The sequence below is a fragment of the Mus musculus genome, chromosome X (genome assembly GCF_000001635.26).
Source record: "Mus musculus strain C57BL/6J chromosome X, GRCm38.p6 C57BL/6J".
Classification (NCBI taxonomy): domain Eukaryota; kingdom Metazoa; phylum Chordata; class Mammalia; order Rodentia; family Muridae; genus Mus; species Mus musculus.
This window is the reverse complement of record NC_000086.7, coordinates 70,321,288-70,331,583: the sequence shown is the minus strand read 5'-3', so window position 1 is coordinate 70,331,583 and position 10,296 is coordinate 70,321,288.

The following is a 10,296-nucleotide window of genomic DNA, read 5'->3' as shown; positions in this document are numbered from 1 at the left end:
TCCAAGTCCTCTGTGTAGGAGCCTATAAGGACTGCTGCAGCTTTCACAATGTTTTTGTCCTATACTTTATGACCAAGGGGTAGATTTTAGCTAAAATGATGTGCAGAGCAGTTGGCTCAAAGCTGTGGAGCTGCCAGAAAATCAACCTGGAAAATGGGGAAGGCTGGCAACCACCCGTTTGGAAAATTGCCTTTGTATGTGACTGGAGGGCATGCACATGTGCGTAAGGATCAAGCACTCTCCTTTCCGTGCTAGATTTTTCATTTCCTTTTTTTCTTTGTATTGCTTTCAAATCAAAGGGAAGCCATGGCAGAGAGAGAACCTCTTGCCCTGAGCTACATATATGAAAATGAAGGAGGTTATGGGACGGGAATGTTTTCAATAATGGATTGGAGGTATGGCCTTTTATAGGAAATGAAGCGAAACTGTTACTAAGCCGATGCTGAGGGACTGAGGTGGGATGGGATGGGGGAGGGCTACTAATTTCAGTGAATTGCCCCCTCCCCCAAGATTCATTTATGTACAACCAACTGGTTGGTTAAGAATCAATTTTAGACTGAATGGGCAGTTGCTTGTCCTACTTAAAGGACTTAATTTTTTGACATTTCTATTGCCACAGCTTGATAGAAAAATATTCATAAAGTCAAGTCCGTTTTGAAGAGAACATCTGTAAAATTGGGTCAGCAGATATGTTAGACGATGGAATGAAGGATGAAATACAAACCTGTCTGGTCTGTGCTTTATAGCAACAGGGAAGTGCTTTGTTTCCAGGGCGAGCACTTGGATTGGAGCCTTTTGGCTCTGATGGCTCGGACCTGCCACATAACCCAGGTTCAGAAGCAGCCAAGGGGCACCACTGCCTTCAGCCTTGGCTTTCTGGGCTTAGCTCCAGCTCAGAGGCAGAGACAGCATGTGGTTCCTCAAAGAAACCACTGGAGGCCGCTGTGGCACCAAGAACTCAGGAAGGGTGCCCAGCTGGTGGCAGAGGGTGTCTCTAAGGAATAATGACTGTCACACACACTGACTGTTCTTGAATTCTAGTCCAGGGGTTTAAAGACACTGTTATGAATTAACATGAATAAAATATTCGGTAGATTAAGCGAAGGTCCTGGCTCTCCTGGGGTTGTTTTCTAACTGCTAACATGCTTTATACCCCTCTGGGACTGGGTCCTTTTTGCAGCCCAGAGGCATAGGTTTTATCTATGGTGAAAACGTCCTCCCCAAATGACACAAAGGTTGCTGCTGCAGCCTGTAGTATTTATACTTTTGTAAAACAGGATATTATGCTGTCTTCTCTGTCAGCCATTATTGGCAGCAAGTACCAGCCATCATGTGGACCAAAGAAACAAGCTTGCCTGACTGAATGTTAGACACCTCATTAATATGATTTTTAGACGAGCAACAAAGAATTTCTTGATATAATACATCCTAAATGTTGAATGAGTCATACCTACATAGAATAATTCTTTATCTTCGTTTCAAATTTATCTTACTATTTAGTATTCTTATTGATAAAACCTGTTCTTTTTACACAGGAAGCATGTGTGGCTATTGGGAGTTGCCCTGGGGGAACTTGGAGTCAAGACCATCAGAGCTGAAGTTAGGCGTAGGAGGGGAGAGGGATTGTGTGAAATGGGGACTAGGAGGAGGGAGGCTGCGATTGGGATGTAAAGAATAAATAAATTGATGGGAAAAAAGACTTCTGTTCCAAGATGGATGTGTGTGTGTGTGTGTGTGTGTGTGTGTAACATGCGTTGGTGTATGGTGCATGTATAGAGGATGACGAGCAGGAGTCTGGGAGTCTGTTTTCTTCTTCCACTCTAGGATCTGAGGATGGGACTCAGGTCGTTAGACTTGAGCTTTACTCACTGAACCATCTTGCTAGCCCCACTTCCTTTCTTTCTTTTTGGTTATGCTCTTGCCTTAATGTTACACAGGTATGTTGGCTTTGGGTGACTTTATTTTAAATCCCACTGAAATGCAGGGTTCAAATTCAACTAATGGCCATGATTCATTGGCTCTGAGAGACCTGTGCATAACTCATGGTATTGTTAGAATACATGAGACTATGTGAACTGACAGATTGTAGCAAACCTGAACACCAGAACAGTTATCCTGTTGTACCATCACCCTGATTTTGTCTGGTCCTCAACCTTGGGTGTACCATCTAGAGAATGAGTAGTGAGGCTGGGATGGGAACAAGCTCTGGGATGAGGCGCTTGTTCTCATTCCTGGATGATTTTTCCTTCAGTAGTCATGGCCTTATCAAAGTGAACTTAGTGAACTGCATGGATTTTGTCGGAGAAGGAATCAACTTGGAAGTACTAGTTTGAAGCATCTTTGCTGCCCTTCTAACAAGGTGGCAGATTGAAGACAGGTGTGATAGAGCTCAAATATTTCCTCTCTTAAAGTGTAATGGGTAGTTTTAACTGTCAACTTGACACCACCTGGACTCATTTGGGGAAGTAAGTTTCTATAGGGGATTGTCTGGATTAGGTTTGCCTGTGGCCATTGCCCTGGTTACTTTAATTGATATGGGAAGACTCAGCCTGAGAGTGGCTGGCATGTTCCCTGATTTGGGGCCTGGCCTGTCTAAGAAAGGCAGCTGAATATAAAAGCATGCATGCATTAATTTATTCGCTCCTGGGTGTGATGTGAGTATGTGCTTCAGATTTCTACCTTGGCTTTCCTGCAGTGAGCTAGAACAGACCCTGTTTGCCCTCAGTCGCTTTTTGTCAGAGTATTTTACCACAGCAACAGAAATAAAACTAGAACAAAGGCTTTGTGAACTCTCATTGTTTCTCACTAAGCCTGCTGCCTGGGCAGTTTTCCATGTCTTCCTCTCTTGCCAGGCTGCAGCTGTTTACCATGCAAGACTGTAACATGCATGGGGTAGGACTGAATTTGCTAAGACTAAAGGCAGACCCTGTTCAAGGCACCATCTATTAAGCCACTCAGGGTAGTGCAGATAGTGTTGTCCCAGGGGATAGTCTGAAGAAGTCCAGTTTGGCCAGAGGGCCTGCAGTAGCTTGTTTGGCTACTATTAACCAGCTTGCCATCTCGGTCAAGTTTATCTTGTAAATCCACTTCCCTAAATCAATGGCCTCCATTAGATTGGAACTAGAGAGAGGCTGCAGCATCTGTGAGCACTTTGGCAAATATTTGAATAAGCTTATGTGTGGGATCTCAGGAGGAAGAGCATCAGTTTTGTGACGATTTTTTTTTTTTTTTGCCACTTAGCCCCAGAGCCAACTGAGTGAGAGATTTTGAGGTGTTTCATCTTGCCCAGAGGTACTCGTTCTCTCCTTTTCTTTAATCTGTTAATGTAGAGTACAACCTATGCTTGGCCCAGCCATGATAGGCTTAGAAGCTTAAGAGTAACCTGGGGAAAGATGGACTATCATAAGATCTGGGCCTTTGGAGTGACACTCCATTTTCAGCTTTGATCACTGGAATACTTTGGTGGAGGGAGATGGGAGGCTGCATATATTGGATGAGAAAATGCAGTAAGATTGAATCAACATGTGTGTCAAAAGAGAATGAGTAGCCTGAGCTACAAATAATACTAGGACCCTAGCTAGTCATCTCACTGTTTTCTGCTATAGAGTATTTATCTGTGACATGGTGTAGCCTCCCCCAGCCTTGAGCAGGCTGGCTCAGACCTGTTCTGCTACTGTGAGCTAGGCCACCTAGGGTGGAGTCTTCTGACCTAGATAGGTCTATTGTTCTGCCACTTCTGCGGTTTCCTCCTAGACACCACTACCTGCTGAGAGGTTGAACCTGTTTTCCAGACACTATCCCTAGGAAAAGAGTTCTTGGTGTGGTGGGGGATGGGGTTCCCCCCTCTTTAAGCTCAGACTCTTAAGTAAACTTTGGGCCTTGATCAGTATCTTTGTCCTGGTCTCATTATTTCTCTCACCTTTTTTCTCCCATGAAGCCCCAGCCTCCCTTTCAGGAACTCGGTTTGTGTAGCTGCAGGCAGCTACAACATGTATTCTCTTGGAGTCACGTGTGAAAACAAGTAATTTGAGAGGTTGTACTAGTTAGGATTCTTCAGAGAGACAGAAGCAATAAGAAACATATTATTTCACCTATACACACACACACACACACACACACACACACACACACATCACAGACATCTATGACAATTCATTTGTGTTAACAATTTGCTTATGTGGTGGTCTGCTGACAGTGTCAGACTCTCTAGGGTGGAGGCTTAGAAAGTTTATTGCAGCTTCCATCTAATGGATCTCTGCCTTCAGATAACACAGTCTTTTTCTCTTAAGAGTTTGAATTCATTGAATGATTCTCAACCACATTATGAGTGGTACTCTGCTTTACTAAAAAAAATAGAATGATTTAAATAAAAATGAAAATGAAATGCACCTTCATGAAAAAGCTAGGTAGATGTTTGACCAAAAGCTTAAGAATCTATGACCTAGCCAAGATGACACACATGATGGATTATTATGGAAGTGGGCTCTGAAATACAAATAGAAGCTGGGCGTGCTGGTACACAGATTTTTTTAAATAAATAAATTAATTTATTCAGTTTATATCCCTATCACAGCACCCCTCCCTTCTCAAAGTCCCATACTTATAAATCTCCCCCACTACCCCATTCCTTTCTTCTCAGAGAAGGGAAATTCCCCCTTGGGTATCATCCTACCCTGGGACATCCAATTGCAGCAGGAATAAGTATATCCTCTCCCAATGAGGCCCAACAAGGCAGTAGGGAAAGGGAATCTAGTGGCAGGCAACAGATTCAGAGAAGATCCCCACTTCAATTGTTAGGGGGCCCACATGAAGACCAAGCTGCACATCTGCTACTAATATGTAGGGAGCCTAGGTGCAGCTCCTGTATGCTCTCTGGTTGGTGGTTCAGTCTCTGTGAGCCCCCATGGGCTCAGCTTAGTTGACTCTGTAGGTTTTCTTGTGGTGTCCTTGACCCCTCCAGCTCGCTCAGTTCTATCTCCCACTCTTCCAAAAGATTCCCTGAGCTCTGTCTGGCATTTAGCTGTGGGTCTCTGTCTTAGGGTTTTACTGCTGTGAACAGACACCATGACCAAGGCAAGTCTTATAAAAAACATTTAATTGAGGCTGGCTTACAGGTTCAGAGGTTCAGTATATAATCATCAAGGCAGGAGCATAGCAGTATCCAAGCAGGCATGGCACAGGCAGAGCTGAGAGTTCTACGTCTGCACCCAAAGGCTGCTAGTTGAAGACTGACTTCCAGGCAACTAGGGTGAGGATCTTAAGCCCACACCCACAGTGACACACCTATTCCAATCAGGTCATACCTATTCCAACAAGGCCACACCTCCAAATGGTGCCACTCCCTGGTCCAAGAAAATACAAACCATCACAGTCTTTGTATCTGTTTCCATCCACTGCTGGATAAAGTCTCTCAGGAGACAGTTGGGCTAGGTTCCTGTCTGAAAGAACAACAGAGTATCATTAATAGTGTCAGGGGTTGTCACATGAGTTGGGTCTCAATTTGAGCCACTTATTGGCTGGCGATTCCCTCGGTCTCCACTCCATCTTTATCTCTGCATATCTTGTAGACAAATTTTGGGTTGAAGGTTTTGTGGATGGGTTTATGTCCCCCTCTCTATACTGGATGTCCTGCCTAGCTAGCTACAGGAGGTGGCCACTTCAGTCTCCATATCCCCTGCTGGTAGGAGTCTCAGATGTGGTCCCAACCATAGACTCTACAGAGACTCCCTACATCCATGGTTTCCAGCTAGTCCCAGAGATACCCCTACTGATTTCAATTCTCATTCCTAGCCCTCTTCAACTCCCCTCTCTCCTTCACTCTCCCTCCCTCAATCCCCAGCACCCTTCCCCTCTTCACCCTCTCCCATCATGTTCCCTCCCTCCATTCACCTCCAATGACTATTTTATTTTCCCATCTGAGGTCACACATCCTCCCTTGAGCCCTCCTTATTATTTAGTTTCTTGGGTCTGTAGATTATAGCAAGATTATTCTGTACTTTATGGCTAATGTTCACTTATAAATGAGTGTATACCATGGGTATCTTTCTGGGTCTGAGTTATCTCACTCAGGATGACATTTTTTAGTTCCATCCATTTGCTTGCAAATTTCATGATGTTTTTGTTTTTATTAGCCAAGTCGTATTCTATTGCATAGATGTACCACATTTTCTTTATCTGTTCTTCATTTGAGGCGTATCCAGGTTTCCAGTTTCTGGCTATTATGAATAAAGCTGCTATGAACATAGTTGAGCAAGTGTCCCTGTGGTATAGTGGGGCATCTTTTGGTCATATGCCCAGGAGTAGTATAGCTAGTTCTTGGAGTAGAACTATTCCTAGTTTTCTGAGAAACTGCTAAATTCATTTCTGAAGTGGTTGTACAAGTTTGCACTCCCACCAGCAATGGAGGAGTGTTCTCCTTGCTCCACAAATTTGCCTCAAGCTGTCACTTGAGCTTTTGATCTTAGCTCTTCTGATATGTGTAAGGTGGAATCTCAGGGTTATTTTGATATGCATTTCCCTGATGACTAAGGGTATTGAACATTTATTTAAGTGCTTCTCAGCCATTAGAGAATCCCCTGTTGGAAATTATGTTTAGCTCTGTACCTCATTTTTAAAAGGGCTTCTCACCGTTTTTAAATTAATTTATTAACATCCCAATTACTGTACTCCCTCCCAGTCCCCCATCACAGGGTCCCTCCCCCATTCCTTTTTTTCCTCTGAGAGGATCCCCCCATCTCCCGGGGTATTTCCCACTCTGGTTCATCAAGTCTCTGTATGGTTAGGTGCATCCTCTCACATTGAGGCCAGACAAGGCAGCCCTGTTGGCGAAAGGATTCCACAGACAGGCAGCAGCTTTATGGATAGCCCTGCTCCAGTTGTTGGGGTACCCACATGAAGACTGAAGCTGCACATCTGCTGCATATGTGTCGGGGGCCTCAGTCCAGCCCAGGTATGCTCTTTGGTTGGTGGCTCAGTCTCTGAGAGCCCCAAGGGTCCAAGTTAGTTGTCTCTGTTCGTCTTCCTGTGGAGTTCCCATCCCCTTCAGGACCTGCAATCCTTCCCCAAACTCTTCCCTAAGAGTTGCCAAACTCTGTCCAATGTTTGGCTGTGAGTCTCTGAATCTGTTTTGGTCAGCTACTGAGTGGAGGGCAGTTCAGATAGACTCCTGTCTGCAGGCATAACATAGTATCATTACTAGTGTCAGGGATTGGTGCTCACCCATAGGATGGCTGCAAGTTGGGCTGGTTATTGGTTGGCCATTCCTTTGGCCTCTGCTCCATCTTTGTCCCTGCATTTTTTTGTAGACAGGACAAATTTGGGGTCAAAATTTTTGGCTGGGCAGTGGTGGTACATGCCTTTAATCCCAGCACATGGGAGTCAGAGGCAGGGAGATTTCTGAGTTCAAAGCCAGCCTGGTCTACAGAGTGAGTTCCAGGACAGCCAGGGCTATACAGAGAAACCCTGCCTCGAAAAACAAAAACAAGAACAAAAAAAAAAAGTTTTGTAGGAAAGTTGCTGTCCTTATTCCTCTGCTGGTGATCCTGCCTGGCTACAGGAAGTGGACTCTTTAGGTTCCATATCCCTACTGGTATTAGTTTCAGCCAAGGTTACCTATGTTGCCTCCTGAGAGCCTCCCTCTCCCATCCCAGATCTCTGTGACTTCCTCGAGATTACCCCCACTCTCATACCCCCAGCAGCTATAGATTTCCATTCATTCTCCTGGCCCTCTGGCCCTCTCTTCTGTCTCTCCACATACCTGATCCTGACCCCCAAATTCACCTCCCCATCCCCTCTCCCACTCAGTTTCCTCCCTATTGTCTACCTCCTATGACTATTTTATTCCCCCTTCTAAGTGAGATTCAGGCATCCTCCCTTGGGCCTTTCTTCTTGTTTATCTTCTTTGGGTCTGTGGAGTATAATGTGGGTATCCTGTACTTCATGGCTAATATATACTTATTAGTGAATACATACCATGCATGTTCTTTTGGGTCTGGATTAACTCACTCAGAATATTTTCTAGTTACATCCATTTGCATGCAAAATTCATGCTGTCCTTGTTTTTAGTTTTAGCTGAATAGTAGACAGATGCAGATATTCACAGCCAACCATTGGACTGATCCAAGAACCCAATGGAAGAGTTGGGGGAAGGATTGAAGGAACTGAAGGGGAGGGTAACCCCATAGGAAGAACAACAATATCAACTAACCAGACCCCTCAGAGCTCCCAGGGACTAAGCTACCAACCAAAGAGTATACACTGACCAGTCTGTGGCCCCTGCTACATATGTAGCAGAGAGGACTGCCTTGTCTGGCTTCAGTGGGAGGGAGTGCACTTGCCCCAGAAAAGGGGGATGCTAGGGGAGTGAGGTGGGAGTGGGTTGGTGGGTGGGGGAGCACCTTCTTAGAGGCAAAGGGGGGGGGAAGGAGAGGGGTGCATTGAGGAGGGTTTCAGGAAGGAGGACAACATTTGAAATGTAAATAAATAAAATGATTAGTTAAAAAAAAGAACTCGTTTTCTTTATCCATTCTTTGGCTGAGGGACATCTGGGTTGTTTCCAGTTTCTAGCTATTATGAACAAAGCTGCTACAAACATAGTAGAGCATGTGTCCTTGTGGTATAGTGGAGCATATTTTGGATATATGCCCAAGAGCAGTATAGCTATGTCTTTACATATAACTATTGGCAATTTTTTTGAGAAACCGCCTGATTGATTTACAGAGTGGTTTGTACCAGTTTGCAGTACAGCCAACAATGAAGGAGTGTTCCTCTTTCTCCACATCCTCCCCAGCATGTACTGTTGCTTGAGTTTTTGATCTTAGCCATTCTGGTTAGTGTGCGGTGGAATCTCAGGGTCGTTTTGATTTGCATTTCCCTGATGACTAAGGACTATGAACATTTCTTTAAGTGCTTCTCGGCCATTCAAGATTCCTCTGTTGAGAATTCTGTGTTTAGCTCTGTACCACATTTTTTAAAATAGTTCTCTTTTCTTTTCTCTTTTCTTTTCTTTTCTTTTTTTTTTTTTGGTTTTTATAATCTAACTTCTTGAGTTCTTTATATATTTTGTATATTAGCCCTCTATTAGATGTAGGGTTAGTGAAAATCTTTTCCCAATTTGTAGGCTGCTGTTTTGTCTTATTTACAGTGTCCTTTGCCTTACAGAAGCTTTGAAATTTCAAGGAATCCCATTTGTCAATTGTTGATCTTAGAGCCTGAGCCATTGGTGTAATGTTCAGGAAATTTCCCTCTGTGCCAGTGAGTTCATGGCTCTTTCCCACTTTCTCTTCTATTAGATTCAGTATATCTGGTTTTATGTTGAAGTCCCTGAACCATTTGGACTTGAGCTTTGTGCAGGGTGATAAATTTTTATATACAAGCTGGTAGGCATAGAGTGAAATTTCTATGCAATCCAGGCAGACGGGAACTTAGATTTGTAGGTCCAAGTATTTCACTTCTGCAATATTCTATTATTTCAAGTTAGCCAGGACTCAATGATATGGCAGGAAGATTCTACCTCTTGGTTGCAAAGTAGGTGTTAACAAAAGTTCATATTTGTACATTACCTGCCTAAGGTAAGGGCCTTGGCTTCTATTCCAAGTGCATGTATATATATATATCTATAGTGTTTTAATAAGTACAGCCACATGATGATCACATGTGAACTTTTATAAATAAAATATTTTAATTCATTATTTGAGAATTGAATAATGCATGAAATAGGTTTGATTATGTTTACCCCCACTCTTCCCCAAGCTGTTCCCAGATCCTTTGCCCACCTCTACATCTTACAACTTTTCCAACTCCTAGCCCCATCCTCCTTTCACGTTTGTGTTTTTAAAAAAAAATCCACCAAGCCCCATTTTTATGGGAGTGGGGACATCCATTAGAGCATTATAGATCTACCTAGAACCACACATTTCAAGAAAATTATTATCCCTTCTTCAGAGGTCATCAGTTGGCAATAGCTCTAAAGAGCAGCGTAAGGGATCATGAACCCTTCCGCATTCTCTGATGTAACAATGACTGGCCTGATCCAGTACAGGTCTGCAGCACATTTGAATTTGTGATAGATTCTATTTGTTTAAAGAGTGGAATATAAAATGTATATGATAAAATTTATAAAACTATATATAAACTATAAATATAAATTTGTTTACAGAATAGAATATAAAATGGGGAGGAGATTGAGGTGAGTGGACAAAAGACCATGTAGGAAAAATTTCAAGGGTCCAGGCTAGACTTGATGACAAAATGGTTGCAGTGTTAATAGGAAAAATTAGAGGAAAACTTTTAAGAAGT